At 32.6% G+C, this 19,056-nt stretch overlaps 1 long non-coding RNA gene across 1 annotated transcript; it reads right to left on the reverse strand.

Moving 5' to 3' along the window:
* Positions 1–3,293: 3,293 nt before the first annotated feature.
* LOC129528390 (uncharacterized) lies at positions 3,294–17,773 on the reverse strand. The gene is made up of 4 exons (XR_008673664.2): positions 17,568–17,773; positions 11,897–11,977; positions 4,437–4,593; positions 3,294–3,446 (listed from the first exon to the last, which is right to left on the reverse strand). It is a non-coding gene; the product is annotated as an uncharacterized lncRNA (long non-coding RNA).
* Between the last annotated feature and the right edge of the window lie 1,283 nt (positions 17,774–19,056).

Genomic DNA, 19,056 nt, shown 5'->3' on the forward strand with positions numbered 1-19,056 from the left:
CATCTCAGTTGGCGTTACAGGTTATTTAGCATAAACATATGTGTTCTCATTAAGCGTCTTCTCTCCTGAAAACACAATGACTCACCAGTGAAATAAATTTTGTCTATAAATCTGAAACCAATTCTCTGGTGTACTCTCTGTACGTCTAGTTGTAAAACTACACAAATGTCACTAATAAAATAAAATTACACATAAAGAACACATATAGTAATGTATATATTTTTTTCCTTAACAGTATATTACATAATCTGTCATAGAGCAAAGAAGCTGTTTGGCCTTGAGTGTTTTTCTTCCTTATAAGATACCTCAGACAACATGTAAATTTCATTCACTGACATAAATATGAGTCTCTCAGTAAAACAGTTCATAATTCATATTTTTCTATTACCAGTTTCGTCTGTTGTTCCAAATTTTGTGTAAAGAAAGCCAAGATTGTAGATTTGGGATAACCATTGACCCAAATCTGTAATCTTAGCTTATTTATTGAAAGGTCATTTTACTTAATGGTATCCATAAACTACACAATTAATTCCATATACGTAGCTTTCTCACAAATTTAACTATCAGAAATAAAATAGAAAACTAGACAAGAGTAGGAATGGAACACTGAAGATATGCACATGCTACTAGATATTATTCCACAATTACATTCTTAATCAATGTCATGATTTTTAATCTTTTAAAAAGAACTATAATCAAGAATAACATATTGCACATCTCTAGTAATACATGTTACACATGTTACCTTAACCAATTTAGTAATTTCCATTAAATGTTTACCAGAATTTATTGAATTACTTTGCATTTTAAACACGTAATTTTATTCTACTTATGATTTTTGCATTTTTGTAATTGATGTATGTGAAAATCTTTAAAATAACTTCCTGAAAATGGATATCTTTTTAGATATAATAGATAAATTTCAACCACACTTTCACATCTATAATATTTGCAGCAAAAAAATGTAAAAATTATGCTAATTCAATCTGAAGCAGTGTAACTAATTTAAAGCATTAATCAGTTTAAAAAGAATTTCTAATATATTTTAAATGTTCTTTTTATTGTGCTTTAAATTCCTTAGGAATGCCTAAGTGACTAAATAATGCTTGTTTAATTGTCAATGAAATTTGCATGTAAGTTACAATCAAAAGCATGAAGACCCTGCCAGCCATACCTGCTGTTACTTAGGTACAACACTAGTGACTAAGTGTAAGATGTTGTTTCAGTCATTTCAGGCTGTTATACTAAAATACCAGAGATTTGGTGGTTTAACAACAAACGTTTATTCCACAGAGTTATTGAGGCCGGGAAGTCCAAGATCAAGGTGCTGGTCGATTCCTGCTAAGTGCCCTCTTCTTTATTTTCAGACTGATGGCTTCTAACTGTATCCATACATGACGGTAAGAGAGACCTCCAGTCTCTCTTTTCTTATAAGGACAGTAATTCTATTATCAGGTTTCTGCCCTCATGACCTCATCTAAAACCTAATTACCCCTAAAGACTCAGTCTCCTAAAATACCATCCCAAGGTGGGGGGGTTAGGGCTTCAACATACAAATTTTGGAGGGGACACAAACACAAATTTTGGAGTGGCCACATCACAAATTTTGGAGAAGACACAAACAGATTTCACCAAAATCAGAAGAAAGTTTTTTAAGGGAACGTACATCATTCGTGTCTTGATTCCGGTGAAAGAGACAAAGTAATCTGGAAGAAAAAAAACTGCAGCTTCCAGTAATCTTTTGGCTACACATTTTAATATAATCCTTGGTGGGTCAATGATCATCCAAGAATTAATATTTAAGACAAGTTCAGGGAGAGGATGTTGACCCATCAAGACAGCGAACGACATAAACAATACCATATAACCTGATATTTTGTGAGTATAAAAAAGGTCAAATGAAACTAAGCATCTAGATTTAATTTGTCATATTTTCTGGTTATTTCCTTCTCTTAATTAGGTATATTTATAATCTTGTACTAAAATTAGTACAAATGGATTTAGTCCTGCACATCTTTGCCTTTTGGATTATTAGACATTTAGAGTATTACTAGGCAATTCTAGAGGAATGAATTATTTATCTACCCCCTAATTCTTCACTAGTGACATAGGAACACTCAGGAAAAAAACCTCTTAGAACTTTTATGTTTATGCATACGCATTTAAGTTTTCATTAGGATGGGTTTTGAAACTGTTGTCAAACAAATTTAAATATGTGCATTTGTGTCTCTTTTTTACCATTAAAAATCTACCTTTAAAGATACACAATGAAAATATACTTTATCCTATATAATATTAGACATTTTGGATATTTATGGCCAGAGTTGTTTTTCATGCAATTCAAATGATTACTGGTTTGATAAAAGATGGAAATAATCAATTCTCAAGTCTAATGAATACAATCTTTTGAAAGAATTAAGATACAGTTCAACAAAAAAGTAAAATACAGAGAATTGGAAAGCATATTTAACCTCAGCAATTATCAAAGAAACATAAATAAAAAAAAATTTATGTATCTAATTGGCAAAGAGTAGGTAAAATAAATGCACACATTCTAGTGATATAAACATATAGTACCATTATTGTGAATATAAGTTTCAGGATATATTTATAAAATATATTAATATATTTTGATGCTGCATGATTATTTCTACCTTAATGAAAGAATATGATATGGGTTATAATATTTCAAAAATTGGAATTATCTAAATGTCTGCCCTTAAAAAATTATTTAATAAATTATATATATATATCAATAAGATTAAATATTCTGAAGCTACTAAGAATCTCATTTTAAGTCGTGAATGACAGGAAAATGCTTCTGATAATTGCTTTTGATAAACAGAAAATTACTTTACAAAACCTTCTCCCTGAGTGTATGTGTGTATACATATTCATATGTATATACTACATATGTCTATACTATATATAGTATATTTTGAGTATTCACATATGTACATGTATATATTTATACATAAATATTATATATTTACAAAAATAAATAAGTTTATATATGTAATGTGTATATATATGCCCTCATTGATGGTTGCTGAATCCTACTGTTGGAATATTGTTGCATTTGCTTCAGTGATCCTTTTATGACTGGTATTCTCAGAGCAAAGGTCATTCACAAAGAGAGTGTTTTGCTAAATCAGTGTCACAGAGTTATTTAAATTCTTTCTGACTTACATGTTCAAAATCATATGGAAATTATCAGCAAAAATTATTTTTAAAAATCTGTCACTTGACAATTTATTAAATTTTGATATAAATTGGTTAAAAACAACTGAACCAAGAGGCAAACTATGTTTTATTCAGTCATTTAGAGGCATTTATTTTTACAATTTCTGAAAAGCATAAAAATTGCTATACCAAGACTTCTCAAATGTCTATTATTTATACCTGTTTTTCTTTTCACTTAGAGGTACCTCTTTTGAATGAATATCCTAAGAAAAAGGAAGAAAAAAAATGAAGTACAGTGTTAATTTCAATACATCTTTGGCAATACAATATTTTAAATACAACTTCATTGACTTTAATATGTTAGTTAACAACAACGACATTCAGATTTCATTCATTCAGTTTATGAAAGTGTGTGCTTTGTTTTTAGCAAAGTTTATCTCGACGTCAAATTAATTAGTGAGATCAGGCATACTTTTTCTTAGAAATAGTACAACTTCGCTGTCTTCAATTTATGTAAACATATCAAAACCTTTAGAGGTATATTATGAAAAACATTTGGAAAAAATAACTAATACTTAGAAAAGATTAAATAATAATATTTTATGAAAGGGTAATATCCAATGATGAGGATGTAATTAACATACCCACTTATAATAAGTTATAAAAAGAAGATAATCAATAGTCTTTCTCATTTAATGAGCGATGATGTAATTTTTTTAAAATTGTGCTATTTATAAAGTATAAAATGCATGGTATTATTAGTTAAACATATATAAATGTGCTGCTTTGCTTTGGGGAAATATTAAGTAATAATCATTGCTAAAGCAATCAGAGACAACGCCAGTAAATTCTCATCTCACTATCAAATTTTCCCTATGCATTCAATGAAAGTTAAAATACATACGGCTAAGACAAATTGGTTTGGCAGTTAGCGTGTGATTCTATTTTTAGTTAACAGTAGGTAAAAAATGTTTAATATTTATAAAGTAAAAGAAGAGGATTAACTGTAATTATAATCCATATTTTATAATATGGTTTGTTCAAATATATTTTAACTATATTTTTACATGATGTACAGGAATTTCATAAGAAAGCATGTAAAAATTATTGGCGGATTTTATCAATTACAAAATTAAAAAAATTGTCATTGGCAGTATTCCAGTGACAATTAAATATAGTATCATTAAAGTGTTCTTCTTTCTAACTAATTATGGCCCTAGGGATGAGAATAACTGAAAAGAAATATTGCTTACATTGGAATCAGTGCAATGAGCCATAGCTTGATGTTCAGTAATTCTTATCAGTGTTTTTTCTGCTTTGTTCTCAGAAGACTTTCCCACATAAAATCTCCTTCTTTGATGATCACGGGATGTGTAAGAGATCCATTCGTTAGATGAAAATTGCCATCAGCTTCACAAAAAACACACCAGATGTATCCAATTTTAGAAGATTCCCACAAAAGTCCTGATCCCCCATTTATTTATTTATTTGTTTGTTTGTTTGTTTGTTTGTTTATTTATTTGCCATGCTTCACCCTTAATAGAAATGTGTATGACAGTGAAATATAAAAAACCTACAAAGAATTTAAATATCTCCATTAATTTTTAAAGGAAAATATATTTCAGTAATTTATTTTGTTTTGTGCTATAGAGTTTTTACTTCCACAAACAATGAATCATGTAAGTTTTAGGCATATATCTGTCTGTAAGTCTGCATGTAACAGCCTAAGTATACAGAAACATTTCTGTTAACATGGTCCATCTTCACTCAGCCTCCCTATACTTGCCTCACTTAACCAACTGTTCTCAGTTCTTCTCAGGTATAAGATTCTACTCTAGCTTTCCATAGGATAGTATAAAAGTAGCCAAGAAGCTGACAGCTATAATTTTCCAGCTTTACTTAAGATTATGTTGTGGTCCAGATCAGCTTGTGCTGACTGAATTATTGTTTCCTGACTTAATGTCTGACCTCTGGATGACACTTTCTATTTGACGTAGATAGCATTTTTTTTTAGTTTTCCTCATCGTTGGACTAAGTATCTTATATTTTGCTTGCTGTTTCAAGTTCATTTACCAAATAAGAGTATTTTCTGATTTTTCTGAACTCTTTTATCTAGCATGTACTGTACGTCTTACAAGAGTGAAATAATAAATGGCCATAAATGATAATGAATGCAGGGTAAGGCCAAGAACTTCACTGTATGGAAGTCTTAAGGCTTTATGTATATTTCCCCAAATATTATCTATGACATTTGACCTTCTGGAATTATCTTTTCAGGTCTCCTTGGAATTATTTCCAGATTCATGTTTTATACTTACAAATTCCTAGTCTCCTTAAATCTGGGAATTTCACTGTTTTTTTTCACTTAGCTAAATCATTACACTTGTAAGAATCCTCTTCAGTGAAATAGCTATTTGTCCAAACCCTCTCTTGTCTGCCCACGCGTTGTTTGTCTGTAGTACAATTTCCTTGGAACTTCCATTTATGAGAAATTGAACAAGACATTTGAAAATATCAAAATTATGGCTGCTTAAGTTTCCCATTTAAAAATGCTTTCTTCACTCTACAACGTTATAATAGGTTTCATGCAAATAATATTATTCATTTTTATTAATTCTACCATGATAACCATTTGACTTGTTAGTGACCAATACATATATATTTGGAATCACTAATGAATTCTAATTATAAAGAGCACTCAAAATGGTACTTTAATAACACTTTGGGAAAACAGTAATTTATAATGATGACCCAGGATAGATTTTTAACTAGTGATGAAATTATCACAATTTTATGCTTGCTTATTCTTGAAATCCTCATGTGTCTCTCATCTGATTTTAGTAATCTTTTATACAAGTCACAGAGATTTAGAAAAAAATATATTCCAGAGAAACTATGAATATTTTCTGCGATGTAAGCTTTACAGAACTTTGTGATTTGACATGAACATGTACAAAGAATTCTCCATGAGGAAATAAATTCATTTTATCAATACTTAAAAAGTATTGTAAAATGTGGCATTAAAGCCAGTTATTTACTCAGAAGCATTTGACCTAAACATTACAATAAAATAATTTTGGAATAATTCTTTGTAGTTGATCTAAGTTTAGATTTTCAAAAGAAGCAAGAGAAAGTATTTGCTACTTAAATTTCTTTTTATCACAAAGACCAAAACATTATCTCAATTTAACTAAAATTTAATTAGTCAAACTGATGGAATTATAATCATCAAATATAATAAGCAGCCTGAAAAGTGTTTATATTCTCTGGAGAAAATATAATTTAAGAATAGTTCAGTTAAAGCTATTATTTTCATGTTCTAAAGATACAAAATGAGGTGATGTCAAAAAAACCCAGCTCTCATTCAATTTTTCCATTTGGTTTTAGGATGTAATATGATACCATGTTAAATTTTACAGATTAAATAATCATCTTTAACTCCTCCTCAATTCCTATTTTCTCTTCACCAAATGCAGTTTTAGGGGGGTCAACTATTTAAAATTTTAACATAAGAACTGCAGAAAATAAGTTATGTCATCATTATAAGGAGGAACAACATAGTCTCATAAAATACTCACAAAGATAATCCCATATAAACATATTTGGGCTCAGTGTGTTTTTAGTTTGCTTGCTTTTACTTTGTGCTAATAGATCTAAACAGAAATGGTGCTTCACATTTCTAAATGAATTTGGATTAATTTAAGAAAAAAATTGTTAAGGTATAAAATTTATATTGTAACTATCCATAAGGAGCAAATAATCTTGTAAGAGCAGAGAAATACAGACATTTAAGTTAAAAAAAGTTTACTATAATAATTTGGAGCCTGGAATCTAAGAACAGAGAACAGATATTTATAGTCACAATAGTGGGCTTATATAGGAGTGGTCATGACTGCATAGGATTTTCATCCTGAAAAGATACGTGGGTTACAAGGTGAAAAACAATTTGAAAAAGCAACCAAGATGTCTTTTAGTAGGTGGATGGATAAACTGTGATATATTTGTATAATGAAATATTATTCAATGATAAAAAGAAATGTGATATCAAGCGATGTGAAGATGTGGATTAAGTTTAAACATATATTGGTAAGTGAAAGAAGCCAGTCTGAAAAGATAATATGTTCTACATTTCCATTTATATGACATTCTGGAAAAGGCAAAATTATAGAGATTGCAAATAAAACAGTGGTTGCAGAGATTCAGAAGAATTGAATAGTTGAAGCATAGGGGAGATTTGAGGGTGGTAAAATTTTCCATATAATATTGTAAGGGTGGATACATGATATTATGTATTTTTTTCAAAATCCATATAACTTTATAGCACAGAGTGTCTTAATGTATACAATTTCTTAAAGTTATTTAACAGGTTAGGGGTTCCCAGAATGGGATGCAAACTGTAAAAAAAGGAATCTAAATTTACTACAAATGTACAAAATCTTACTGGTGAGGTGAATGGAAGGAGGTGTGCTAAACTAAAACTTTACAAATTAGTGAGTCTGTAAAACTAAAGGAGGGAACCATACACAATCACTGTACTCTAGTTGATAAAGTTTAATCCCAGGGGCAGGAGCTGACAATTCTTATGCTGCTATATCTGCATCTTGGGGTTGAACAATTGAATAAATGGATCATAGCTGATGGGAGCCAGGTTACACACTATTGCAGTGAGAATTTATAGGTAAGAAAGAGGGGGAAGCTAGAATTATCCACATGGTAATGGATTAGAGATGGAGACTCCAATTAGAACTCATGCTAAGATTATAATGAGCCATGGTACATGTAGAAACATTTGCAGATAGAACTGCACACACGAGTTAGTATAAACACATATATTCCCTTGCTCTGTTCACTGAGAGGGCCTAGAACCTATGACATTACAGTGGCAAAAACACCCTTAGACCCAGATGTTGATTTCTAACACCATTCTCCAATAAAAGGAAACAGGGAAATTTGGATTGTTAACCAACTGTGGCAAGAAATATATAAGATAGGCCTGGAACATATTTTTTTTCTTTTCTTTCTTTTTTTTTTTTTGAGGCAGGGTCTCACTCTGTCACCCAGGCTGGAATGCAGTGGCCCGATCTCAGCTCACTGAAACCTCTGCCTCCCAGGTTCAAGTGGTTCTCCTGCCTCAGCCTCCCTAGTAGTTGAGATTAGAGGTGCCTATCACAATGGCTGGCTAATTTTTGTAATTTTAGTAGAGACAGGGTTTCACCATGTTGGCCAGGCTGATCTCAAACTCCCGAGCTCAGATGATCATCCACCTCAGCCTCCCAAAGTGCTGGGATTACAGGTGTTAGCCACTGCGCCCGGCCTGGAACATCTTTTAATGACAGAGTAAGAAGTGCTCAAACAAAACACAATGATGGGTTATGTCAAAAGGACACAGTAGCCAACAGAAAGAGCTCCAGTGGCCAAAGCTGGAATAATTTAAACAATAGCATTAATATAATAGTACATAGAGGCCAAATTATAAAATAAATACCTTTGAATCTATAGTGATTTAATAAACAATTAAATAAGAAAATGGACAAGAAGAGACAAATTTCACATGCAGAATTCCAAATAACGTATATAAAGACTCTACCCTAAACAAGTGGGAGAATTACTCTTCACTCTTTATGTGTAGGCTGCACATGGCAACTTCCTTCCAAAGAGCACAATATGAAAAAGGAGAAAGAAAAAGAATAATTCTACAGTGGAAAAATGAAACAAACACTAATTTAACCAGGTGACCATGGTTGACATAAACACTGAGAAGTTTTGTTATTAATATGTGCCCTTGATGTGATGGGATAAGACTGATACTTTACCTCTGAGCATCCCCCTTGCCCAAAGGAAACATCATATAATCCCTGTATAAAGGTAATTGAAACATCAGACAAGTCCCAACTGAGAAATATTCTCCAAAATCCTGGACCAGTACTCCTCAGAATTGTCAAGGTCATCAAAAGCAAGGAAATTTTCAGCAACTAGAACAGCTAAGAGGGATCTAAGGAGACTAAACATAATATGTTACCTTGAAACTAAAAAGACATTGGGCAAAAAAAGGCAATTTGAACAAAGTATAGACTTCAGTTAATGACAATGTATCATTATTGGTTCATTGATTGTGACAATGTAATGTAACACATTAATAGTAGGATAACCTGAATGTGGAATATATACAAACTTCCTAAGTTCTTAAATTTATATATTTTGATCATTTTTTTTAAATTAAGGGGAATTAAGTAGATTCAGGAAGAATTATGTGGATTTCAGAGATAGGAGGCAAAGAGTATTAGGAAATATTGGTATATACAATATGGAGATTAGAAGAAACATAACTTGGGTTTTCCATCTTGGGCCAAGAATATGAACTGTCTCACCACATTTCACGTGTGATGGGGCTATCCAAATGGAGATAGTGAATAGACAGTTCCTACCAGAGATATGAATTTTAAACTCCTATACAATGAAATATGTAGAGAGTTTAGGAGTAAGCCTTAACAAATTCTACATTTTGATGCTTGTATTGATCCTGCCATGAAAACTGAGGAGAGGGAAGAAGGGATAATGGAAAACCCTGACTGTTGGTTGTCTCAGAAGGGAAGATACAACAGTATTTACAAAAAGAATCTAGTTAGCAGTAGTAACTGCTTTTAAGAATTCAAGTCAGTAAAAGACTGGAAAAGCTGCTCACTGGATTAAGCTACAGGCACTAAAGAGACATTATGGCAGAATGATAGTGGAATTGTGAGAATGTCAGATAAGCTACTGGGAAAACTAGTTTACCTTAATCTTCACTTGAAGTTCCTAAACTACTTTCACCTCTTCACATACTATATACAGGCAATCGCACTGAAAAGAGAGCAATAAAACCTGAATTGAGATAAGACAGGATTAGAGGCAGGATTTACCTAAAGTTTGCTGAGAATTCTTAGGGTTAAAAGGTCTTAAGAGATAGGATAATCTCCTAAAGTTACATTTACTCCCATGGCTTTAATTTTAGTGACTCACACTGATAATTTTTATAGTTCATTGACTCTCGAACTTTGACTCACCTACATGTCTTGCTGATATGGCTAATTTAACATATCTGAATAATGATAAAATGAAAATGATATTTACCACTTGTATTAGTCTGTTCTCAGGCTGCTAATAAAGACATACCCAACATGGGTAATTTATTTAAAAAAAAAAGGTTTAATGGATTCACAGTTCCACCAGACTTGTGAGGCCTCACAATCATGGTGGAAGGCAAAGGAGGAGCAAAGGCACGTCTTACATGGAAGCAGGTGAGAGAGCATGTGCAGGGGAACTGTGCTTTATATTAATAAAACCATCAGATGTCATGAGATGTATTCACTATGACGAGAACAGCATGGGAATAACACATCACCGTGGTTCAATTACCTCCCACTGGGTCCCTCCCATGACACGTGGGGATTATGGGAGCTACAATTCAAGATGAGATTTGGGTGGGGACACCCAAACTATATAGTGGTCAAACTATACCACTACTATTTATTGCTTGCTTCTGATATGGAAAACACTGAGTTGACATTAAGCATGTGTTATTTCTTAGCCTCATGAGTACTCTGTAGTGATAGCCTTTCCATTTTACAGATGCAAAATGTGCAGTTTAGAACATTCCCAAGATTTCAGAAGTAGTAAATTTTATAACCAGAAGTCACATATGGTTACCTTCAAACTTGTCACTAGTTTGATGACTCCATACTACATTCTAAAATAGAATATGTCAGTTTATTGTTGCCAAACTTTTAGTTTCTCCTTCATTCCTTATTTCAGTTAATAGCAGCTTCCTCAACCCAGTCAGTTATGCCTGAAAAATGCCCAAGATTATCCTCTCTTATTTTCTTTTAAAACCAGCTGCTCAAAAAATACTGCTACTGATTCTCTCAAATATCTGCCTATCTCCCCCTTACCTCAAGCCATTGACAGAATTGAGGTCACATTTTCTTTTACCTGAATTATATCAATAGCCTCCCTATTGGTCACTTTGTCTTTAATCTCCTCCACATACCAGATGCATTCTTCATAGAAATAAATGAAATCTGTATATGTGGGTCCCCTGGGGTTTCCAAGTTAAATTTCTCCATGGAATTCAGAAAAATAATTGATATCTCATAGCCCAACACAGACGGCTTTCTATCATCTGGCCCCTGTATAACATTCCAGCATTATATTTTATCATAGCCATATGGGACCTTTTCTTTAGCCATGGGAAAGTGTTTTAAGTCCCATGAACATGCTGTGTTTTTCCATATATCTAGAGCATTGCTAATTCTTTTGCCTTAGCCTGAAATACCTTGTATTCCTTTCCTGTTTGTTAGTCTGCATAGCTTCTATTTTTCTTTAAAAAGTCAACCCAAAGATTATCTCAGATTCTTCTTTTCTGCTACTCCTATGTTGCATTCTCATATCAACTGGGCTGTGACAGTTGCTCAGACATTCATTGTGTTTGATCATCTTGGCAGTTTTGAGAAATGCTGGTCAGGTATTTTGTAAAATAGCTCTCATTTGGGATTTATCTGATGTTTTAATCATGACTAAACAGGGGTTATATTTTTATTGGGGGAAAGAGAAAAACCACAGAGGTAAAGTGCGTTCTCATTGTATCATATCAAAGGATTATGTTTCCATCTTCTGCACTGCTTTTACAACCTGCTCATAGCACAATTTTACCTTTTTAATTGATATTATTTTTTACCTCATGTTCTTCTTTCGATTATGAATTCCCGAGGATAGGTTCTCTTAACACACGGTAGCTGCACAATTAATGTTCCATTTCCTTGAATGAAAATTACAGTGAAAACTTTTAGAAGGTGTTTCTGATATTACGAGAAGTTATAAATTACATAAGTAAATTGTTAAAGGCAAATAATCAGAAATGATATCTTTTCCACAAAAGTGTATACATATTTTCTATTGGATTACACAAGACAAAGGATATACAAGAGAAAGAATAATAAAAAGTTCATTATCAAAGAAGAAATGACACAGATAATTTTAGTACCCTGTCATCTAGTGGTGACTGATAAAAGGCCCAAAGAGTTTTATTGTTTTAATGAACTTTGAAGGAGTTACTATATTCTAAGTTGCTTTGTTGACATAACAATTTGTATTTACATTTTGGTGTGTGTTTAAAACCAATTACCCAGTATAGTTGTCTTTTGGCATTAAAGGAAACAACAAATTTATTTTAAAAATATTTCTGCTTGAGTCTAGAGTGAACCAATAATCTGGTTGAACCATTTTCTGTTTTAAAGTCTATAATCAGTAAAGTTGTGGGAAAAAAGACAAAGGGATTAAAGAACATTTCAAAACAGAAATGAAAACTAAATGACAACCAAGATGTGCAAAGAAGCCATTTAAGTAAAGGGAATTCTAAAAAATGTAAGACAAAAATTGCCAAACATAACTAGCCATTCAATACAGAAGGGAAGCAAAGAGTAAGTATCATTAGGTTCCTGGGCAGTTTAATTTCAATTTCAACTCAGAAAGGTTTTTAGGACTAACATGCCACAAAGAAATGCTCTAGAGTTGTCACTGGCTAGCAATGAGGAAACTACCTTGACTAGCTTAGGAGTGAAAATTTAGAAAGAAACACATCTGAAATGAACCAATGATTTATGCCATGTAGTAGTTTCATACTGAGTATATATGTATGTGAAGGAATGGTAATTGTCATTCAGTATCCATATTGTTCTTCTTCATTTTATAATGAAACACCCACACATTTTAACAAGGTACGCAACAGTCAGTTAGCAGACTACATTTACTCAGCCTCTTTTGAAAACTACGGTGGAAAGTTTTAGATGTTCCTGATATACCTGTGACTAAGTTCTCGCAAGTCAAAGGTGAATTGTGAGCAACTGCTGCACCACGCCCTTATTGGGAAATTGACTGTTCCTACTGGAGACTGAATTGCAATTTAGTGCATAGGAACCAGTTTAGTTCCTATGAAATACCCCTAGAAGATGTCAGAAATCAGATGAAAGGAACTGAAGATTTGGTTACCTTGTGGTTCAGAGCAGCCTAACCACCAACACCTCCCCTTTTCCTCTGGATAATTGTATGGGAGAGGAAGATAAAGTTCTATTTTATTTGAGCTATTAAAGCTGTAGGTCTTTTTGTTGCAGTAACTTAATTGATACACTAATTAATACACAATGCAAATGTTGATTTTGATGTAGTTGTAGACTAATACGGTAACTTTCATAATGGCTGCCTGCTTAATTGAAGATGTGAAATTCTTGTTCTTTGCAAAAGACCAGTGTGGGCGTTTGTCATTGGTTATTGCGAAAAAAGAAAAAAAGCTTGTAAACCTTAACAGAAATTCATTACAATTGTAGACATAGGTAATTTATTACAATTACATAAGGGAACTGTTACAGTCTTGTTTTGGAAACAAACAAAAAAGGAATCAGACTAGAAAATAACTCTTTCGCCCTCACCTTCTGAACACCTGTTATCTAGGGAGAATTTGTAAAGGCACAGGGACAGCACAGGCTGCACCATCCTGATTACCTGCATCAGCCCCCAGTCTTGGTCATGCTTTTCTTCTCTTACCTTTTCCTATGTCGCTCTTAATTTTAACAAGTCACTAGGCCATTTGATGACAGATACCCAAATATATCAAACATTATCTTAAGAGATTTTTGTTTTTTTTGCTTTTTTGTGTGTTTTTTGAGACTGAGTCTCGCTCTGTTGCCCAGGCTGGAGTGCAGTGGCACAATCGCGGCTCACTGCAACCTCTGCCTCCTAGGTTCGAGATTCTCCTGCCTCAGTCTTCTGCATAGCTGGGACTACAGGCGCCCACCACCATGCCCTGATAATTTTTGTATTTTTAGTTGAAATGGAGTTTCACCTTGTTGGCCAGGCTAATCTCAAACTCCTGACCTCAAGTGATCCGCCTGCCTTGGCCTCCTAAAGTGCTGGGATTACAGGTGTGAGCCACTGTGCCTGGTCTCATGAGATAAATTTTATAGACTTAAAAAGATTTACCAATTCAGGAAAATTGAACAAGAAGCAGCAGGCTTTTGATGTACAATGTTTCAGAAAATAAGGCCACCAATTATTTTCATGACACTACAACATTGATTAAAATACATCTTGAAAAAACTTTGAATAAAATAATCTTGGAAACGTAAAATTCAAAAATATTGTCATCTGTGCAACAGAAATTTGATGTAAGTAGACATTAAATTTTTAGTTAATTTGTTATATTCGTTGGTAGTATCTGCCAATTTCCTTCTTAAGTGAGATATTTAACATAGCACATTTGTCCTTTTGTGATCTTAAATAATGAAATAGGCCAGTGTTCTGTGATTGAAATGCATTCTTTTTCTGATGTTATTTGATTTTCCTGAAAATATGTATTGGTAAATAAAACCTTTACACAATTGTGAAATACCTCTACCTAGGTTTTAACTGAGGTTCTAATATATTTTTCATCAGATGAGTTAGTAATAATATTCAACAATCAAATCAATAATAAGGAAATGTAATACATGGAAATGTTGGCTTTATTTTATTAAAAAATCAGAAAACTTTTAGAAATAAACAAATCTGTTCAGAAAACTTCACCAAAGAAAATAATAGGTTTATTATTCATTGCAAAACAGAAGTTATTTGTTGATTACTGAGTAAAAAGTGGAGAGAGCATATAGGGAATACACCTTAGAGAGCTTTGAATAAAAACTGACTCCTGGGACCATCTTCAAATAATTGGATTTAGTTGGTATGGAGTGGACTTCACACACTGATTTATTGAAAAAGTTTCTTTTGTGGATTCTAATGTGTGGCTGGTTTGAGAAATAGCATTCTTGAATAATTTGGAATAATCTATTATAAATATGTTCGAGTGTGTGTGTGTGTGGCAGTGGGGAGAGTTGTAGTTTGCAGCTATTGATTTTGCTTTTTGGCTTGGGCTGCTCAGCTGTTTGAATAAATCCTAATGTTCTTAATCTACTAAAAGAGTTTCATAAAACATAGTTAACCTGAACAAATAAAAAGGATAATGGCAAGTCCAGTTTCTTAAAGGATAGGATTAAAGCAGTAATAGTTCATATTTTAATTATTTATAACTACACACACACCCCTAATATAAATAAGTAAATAGCCCAGGTAATGCTGACCCTGATGGTTAGTGGAACCTGCTTTGAGTAAGAGTAATTCTGTGAACTCCCTGCTTTAAGTTCAACCATTGCTCACCCACTCACAATAGATCTAAATTCTCTACTCTGACATCATATTGGAAACACCTCAGAGAGCTTTGAATAAAAACTGATTCCTGGGACCATCTTCAAATAATTGGATTTAGTTGGTATGGAGTGGACTTCACACGCTGATTTATTGTAAAATTTTCTTTTGTGGATTCTAATGTGTGGCTGGTTTGAGAAATAGCATTCTTGAATAATTTGGAATAATCTATTATAAATATGTTTGAGTGAGAGTGTGTGTGTGTGTTGGAAGGGTGGAGGAGAGGTACAGTTTGCAGCTGTTGTTTTTGCTTTCTGGCTTCTGCTGCTGAGCTGTTTGAATAAATCCTAATGGTGACAGCTGTCCAGCAATTAGGAATCTCTATCTTACTTATAAAATAATCTTACTAGAAAATAATCTTGTTTTTTAATCTGTCTATAATCAGCTTTTACAATTTCCATAATTAATTCCATGGTATGCAGTTTTTAAATTGGCAGATAATTATATGACGGAACTACAAGAAAGAAGGCAAACTATATTTGAAAGCATATTTTTTCCCCAGAAAACCAGATATAAATTAGATAATAAAACCCTCTTTCAATGTCCAGCAAACTGTCTTTAATGTAAGTTATAGTTCTTCTTGGACCAGTGCTGAGATCACAGTGTGCATTAGACATAATTTATTCTGTAATATTTGCTAAATAAACAGATATACACACTGCTTTTAGGAAATGTAAATTGAGAAATATTAAAAGCTAATACATTTTCTCCAAACTAGAGTACACATCTCTTCTTTTATTTTGTGCATATAAAATGTTTTCTTGTTTAATCTTCTCAAGACCACTGGAGTATATATTTAAACACAAGAAACAAACATTTAGCGATAATAATGTTTATAAATTAAATTTATTCAAAATAAGTAATCATTGATAATTCCTCGGATATTTAATAAAAATTTAATTGCATAAAAGTCTCTGTATGACGTAAAAGGAATAGGTATATGAAGAGCAATCTGTGTTTATTTTACTAGTTTCCTTGTAGTTATTTTATTTTGACTACCATTCAGAGGGATGGGTGATATCTTCACCACAGCTTTCAGGAAGCATGACTATTAAGGAAGGATTGGACTTTGGAAGACAATAGATTGTGCCTGGCCTTCAAGCATAGGAGGAGGCCACTACCTGGTAACATGAAGCTTGTTCCCTAAAGAAGTCAAGAGAGGTTTAAAAATATTCATATATTGGGCAGTTCCCACAATCACAAACACAGCAAGAATTAAATATTAAATTAACATTTAACTTAATATTTAAATTTTTAAGAGTTAAATATTAATTTTCTCCAAACTAGAATATAAATTTCCTGTGATTGTGCTTGTAGATCAATTCCTTTCTCATATGTCTGAACCCAACTGGACACTTCCTATTGTCATATGAAGTCCTGAATGATTTTTACCATAACCAGGTATATTCCTTCAAAGACAAAAATGTCCTGTGCCTTTTTGTAAGTTTTTCTAGAGTCAATATGATTGGCAACAATGATGCCAGTCATAATACCATGAGTTAATTTAAGCAATATTAAACAGCAAGCTGGCACAATTTCTAATAACATATTTGCAAGCATTTTATATTTTATGTATTGCCTTAGTATAAAAATTTGTTTTTGAGAAAGGTGCACATAAATTTCAACACTTACTTAAATTAATAACTATTACTTCATAACAGTGGTTAACAATTATAATGTATTATTTTTATATTTTCCCTAGAGAAAAGAAAAAATTCAAGGGTAAAGTGCTTTAGCTTTAAAATGACCAAAGTTCCCCTGGATCAATTATTAAAATAAATAAACATTTATCTTAAAATAAAACTAACAAAAATTGTCCTAAGTACAAAATAAAGCAAACAAAAAGTTCTTAATCTACTAAAAGAGTTTCATAAACCATAGTTAACCTGAAAATAGTAACTCTCAAATTATGTTTTACCAAATATGATGAATGATATAGACAGGTCTGGGCATAGGTAAGGTTGTATGTAATTCTTCAAACTCCTAGCTTTAATTTCAACCTTTGCTCACCCACACAAAGGAGCAAATTCAAATGTACATGAGGATGAAATGGAATCCCCTCTGTTTTTAGAAATAAATAATGCACACATTTAAGTTTAAAATTGGTAAGTACTTACTCGCAAACACCAGAAAGTAAATTTAGTGCCGATACCATGACACTGTAAGGCAGACTCACTCTCTAGAGTGAGTTATTAGGTATTCTGTTCCCGTCTTCCTTCTCAAAAAGATGCTATTTAGAAATAAACGCTAAGAGATGAGAGATGTTCAAAGACCTAGGCAGAGGTCACCGAAAGCCCTAAGAGAATTTTCATTAGTAGCAGTTAAAATCTAAAGCCTGGAATCGCTGCTGCCAATGACTCAGCATTGTAAGGAACTGCCTTGCCACATGCAGATTCTAAAGATATTATAGGAGTTACTAATAAGATTTATTTGCACCTTTCCAGTGGAGGTGGCACCAAGGTCTTGCCATTGAGAAGAATAGAATAAGTAGTCAGAGCAAGAGAATTTAAATTCCTGTACCAATTCTTAGTCGTTGACAGAACTCCCGGGAATGTTATGTTGAGACACAGTTAGAAGTTTTATATAGACTTCATGAAAATAAGTGTTATGACTAAATAGCAATCTTTGCCATAAACAAGGGCAGGGAAATGGTGTGAACTTTTTGGCCAATCCTGAATATGTCTTTTTCAGATAAACATAGTTGGTAAGCCAGAATTCAATATTTAAGGTCTAAAAATAAAGAAATTAGATGTTGGCGAATTATGCATATATAAATATGTATGTATATATTTAATTAGTGGGTTTCTGCTGATAATTGGTAATGATAACAGTCAAGATAATCTTTGTGGGCTGTCAAATTGAAAGGATTTTGAATTTTAGCCATTAATTTATATTAATGATTATATAAATCTGGATGAGGAAAAGAGGTACAAGAGGAGCTGCAACTTAAGAAATTTTATAGAATGGGAGAAATGCATTGAGAAGACTCAGTCTTGCCAAATTTTTTGGTAGTCATTCTAGTGGCCCAAAATCCACTTACAGAGCAACATAGCTATGGAATAACCTTCTGCATCTCTAGGTCCAGAAGGTGTTTCATTAGTCAGCCCGAGGTACAATTTTATTTTGACTTGTTTGGATTTGCCAGTAAGGATATAGCTGAAAAACACAGTTACTAGAACCAGACTACCACACACAATGAAAGAACTTCAACAAGTCACCTACATTTTGTGTCTTAATGTCCTCATCTGTAAAATGAGGTTTCAAATAATATCTATTTGACAGAGCTGTTCTTGGTACCAAATGGGTGATCTTATGGAAAATCCCTGAACTGAGAGTCATATCATCTCCTTTTCATTCTTGTTCCACACCTAAGTATTTGAATCCTTTAGATAATTCATTTGATACATATGGCTTAGATAATTATTGCCATTATCATCATCATCATCATCATTGTATAGAAATCATTGGGAGCTTTTATATCCCAGATACTGTTTAAAGTACTTGAAATGCATTATTCTATCCCCACAAAAAGCCTATAGGGTATATAAATACAAAATGAAATATATTCAAACTATAAATATTTATAGTTCTCTGATCCTGACTTGA

The sequence above is a fragment of the Gorilla gorilla genome, chromosome 17 (genome assembly GCF_029281585.2).
Source record: "Gorilla gorilla gorilla isolate KB3781 chromosome 17, NHGRI_mGorGor1-v2.1_pri, whole genome shotgun sequence".
Taxonomy (NCBI): Eukaryota; Metazoa; Chordata; class Mammalia; order Primates; family Hominidae; genus Gorilla; species Gorilla gorilla.